At 48.6% G+C, this 3,549-nt stretch overlaps 1 pseudogene; it reads right to left on the bottom strand.

The window, feature by feature from the left end:
- Positions 1–3,121, bottom strand: LOC102011675 (annotated as a pseudogene).
- Positions 3,122–3,549: the final 428 nt, after the last annotated feature.

Here is a 3,549-nt window from a genome sequence, read left to right as displayed (position 1 = left end):
TCAGCTCTCGGCAACTCCTCGTCTCTGCGCTGGGCCCAGGCTGCGGTTCTCTGGGCCGGCTCTTCCCCGCCCAGGCTGCAGACGGCGGCCTGGAAGTCCCACTAGCTGGGGGAAGCTAGCGGCCCTCCGCGCACTGGCCAGCAGTGGGATCTCCCGGTAGGGCCGCACAGGGCCATAGGTGGCCGCTTCCTGGATGGCCTCGTGGGGCTGCAGCTGAAGGCTAGAACTGGACTCTCGCAGGCGGCTGTGCTGCACCACGGAGGTGGCCGGGCAGATGGGCAGCACGACATGATCAGGTCACACTGATCTAGCAGCTCAAGCAGCTCTGCCTCAGTCGGGCCGCCTGCACCCTTGTCCTCACTCTTGCTGACCATGTCCATCGCCATGGTCAGGTCCCACATCTGAATGCTGCCGTTGGTGTGGCCTGTGAACAGGTAGCGCTGTGGCCACCAGCCCATCCTGCTGGAGCCCTCACGCTGTGCTCGGCGCAGTCCATGGCCTGCATCTCACAAATCCTCTTCCCAGTAGATGGGAGTTGGATAAACAGTTAGTGATGGGAAAGATTTTCTGAATAAACGCCTGCTGGTCATCCCGCTCTCCAAAAGGCCCTGTGTCATTTCCAGAGGAGTAGCTCTCATGGCTTTCTGTCTCTTCCAAAGACAGGATCTTGAATGATGCTAAAGGACTGGAACCTGGCTGAACAGAGATCATTCCTCTAAACTGCTGTTATGGTTGGTGTCTAGATGTCCCCCAAAAGCCTCATGCAGTCATGGGGCGGCTTCTAGAGTTTATGATTGATTCATGGTCCAGTGTTGGAATTATGGATGTGAGTGTTATATCCACCCTGGGGTGGGTAGTTTGCATACAGTGTAAGGGAGGGATAGAGGCTGCTTGACACCACTCCTCCCCTTGTGCTCTTGTTGCTTTTGCTGTTTTCTGCCACAATGAACAGTTGCCCTCTGCCATGTGCCACTCTGCCTTGGAGCCAGCTAAGTGTGGACTGAAACCTCCACAAACTGTGAGCTAAATAAACCTTTCCTTCCTTAATTTTTGGGCATCAGGTACTTTGTCCCAGCAAAGAGAGAAAAGTAACCGAGACAACATTACTGTCCATGTGTGGACATGATTATTATCGGCACAGACTGATATCAGGTGCTTCTCTGACAGCATGATTTTTGTCACAAGGCTTCAGTAAACTGTAAAAGTCTGGAATTGCTGAGGGCCTGACCCAACCGTCTCCCAGGGGCAGCACTATCATTTGCATTGCTTTAGAGCTTGTACCACAGGCAATCTCAATCCGGTTCCCACTGACACTTGTTTTGGGTGTGAGGTAAACGCTCAGAGCAGTAATAGCATCATTTGAAGGATCGTGATACAGTTCTGTAACAAGAAGATCATTACCCTTCATTTGCAAAGGAAATTTCTGCCTGTCTGTGTAATACATTGATCCATTGTTAGAGCCCACGAGAAGAAACGACACAGCAGTGTGGTAACTAGTTATGGGGACAGTGTCTTGAACTTGCCAGTGCTGAGTGACAGCATTCCACACTCCCACTTTCCCTGTGTGACTTGTGGCCACCACCTGGTTTCCAGTAAGAAAGAGTGCATCCACAGGAGCACCCAGGCTGAACACGCCAATTTTACCTCTGCTTCCCCGTCTTGAAGATTCCAGAGGATGATGCTACTCTCCGATGCAACAGCTACCATTTTTTTTGTCTCCATAAGGACCCCCCACTGTGGTATTCAAAGCCACAGGTTCAATAGTCCAATCTGAGTATGGGCTTGTAAACACTTGTTTCCATTCTGAAGATTCTTTGATTCTGTAACACACAGCAAAGTGAGCATATGCAGCCACAATCTATCGGGTTAATAATTCTTAGTTATTGTGGGCTTATCAGGCCCACAATCTAACAAACAAGTGGACAGCAAAGCCTTAAATAAATGAGACAATTGAAATGATTTTAGGGCTCCTGGAGGGTCTAACTCTCTTACAAAGTTTAAGATTCTCTGGGTTAAGACCCTCACTTCCCTGGGCTGCCCGTATTTATTAGGTTTTCAAATAAAGGAGGGGGATACTGAAGAAATGCAGAAATCGGGGCAGGTCTTTGGAAATCCTTTACAGAATTCTCCAAGTAATACTTATGTTAATTGAGGAGAACTAAGTTAACTCCAGGAAGGCCTTCAGTGCGGGAGTGAGATGCCTGCAGCTGCAGTCTCCTTTTAGTTAATTGGGGTTGGAGCCAAACGTCCTCAGCTGTGGCCTTGTCTTGTCCTCTTGAGGCCTCATGGCTTCACCCACCATTATAGGCTCAGTAGGGACCAGTGACTCACAAGTAAACATGGAAAGCCAACTGGTTAATGTAAGTCCTGCTCAGAGCTGCTTCATAGTGGTCTCCAACAACAATCCAGTTGTGATGGCCAGCTACTATTAGCACCTTTCGTGGATCTACAGGAAATCCCAGCCTGACGGTCTCTTCTCCAGCGGTGGAAAAAACAGGCTGAGCGCCATTTCCCCGAGCTTCACTTTCAACAGAATTTAGTCCCTTCCCAGAGTCAGCAGAAGATGTAGCCATGTTGTTTACTTTACAACTAGGGATAGTGGCAAATAGCCGTGGAAAAGCAACTGCCACAGGAGGAACGCTGCAGATCCTCACACAGGAGAAGCCTCCTCACTAATGCCGTGATTCCATAAAACTCTCACTTCGTGCCTAAGAACATTAATGTTTATAGCCCTTGAATCCAGTTCTTTCCTCTGAAGAAAATCTAAAATAGGTACAAATGCTGCCGGATCTCTATCAGTAAATATAGTACCAGTTTCGTCCAGAAGTGTTGAGATTCTTCCACTCAGCAAACTGGAAAAAAGAGAATCTGGAATCCACATAAGAGTTTGTCTTGTACAAAATCACGTGCCCCCCACGTTCAGCCGCAGCTGAAGCTGACACAGTACCCTCAAGCCATCTCGGCAGCTCCAACTGCAGCCGCAGGGCCAGGCGAGAGGCCGAGGCGGGGATTGTAGGGCCGGCAGCAGGTGTGTGTCTTGTTCAGGGAGGCACCCGGAGGCCCGGCCTCCTCGCTCTCTGCCTGCAGGCCTCCGGGGCTCCACGCACCTCTCCTTCGACATCTTATAGTACTTTGAAAGGTAGGGATCTCGACCCTCTACCAGTCATAGGTGTTGTAAATATGTCTCCTAGTGATTCGCTCGGTTTCTTTTTTCTTCTCATGAAACTTTGTGTAATGGGTCTCAAAATTCTGTAACAAATTTTTGATCAAGTTGCTTCCAAATTCCAATACAATTTTTGTACAGTACAATACAACACAATACAATTCCAAATACAATTTTTGATCAGTGTATTTTGCTGGGCATAGAGGCACATGCCTATGATCCCTGTACTTCAGAGGCTGATCGCCCTAAATTCAAGGCCAGCCTGGGCTACAGAAGAGTTCAAGGCCAGCCTGCATTACATAGTGAGATCGTGACTCAAAACAAACACAAAAGGATTTTTAAAAACTATTAATTAAAAAACACACACATACGCAAATGGGCCATAA

The sequence above is a fragment of the Chinchilla lanigera genome, unplaced genomic scaffold (assembly GCF_000276665.1).
Source record: "Chinchilla lanigera isolate Chin_1 unplaced genomic scaffold, ChiLan1.0 scaffold00021, whole genome shotgun sequence".
NCBI lineage: Eukaryota > Metazoa > Chordata > Mammalia > Rodentia > Chinchillidae > Chinchilla > Chinchilla lanigera.
This window is presented reverse-complemented; position numbering and strand designations above follow the sequence as displayed.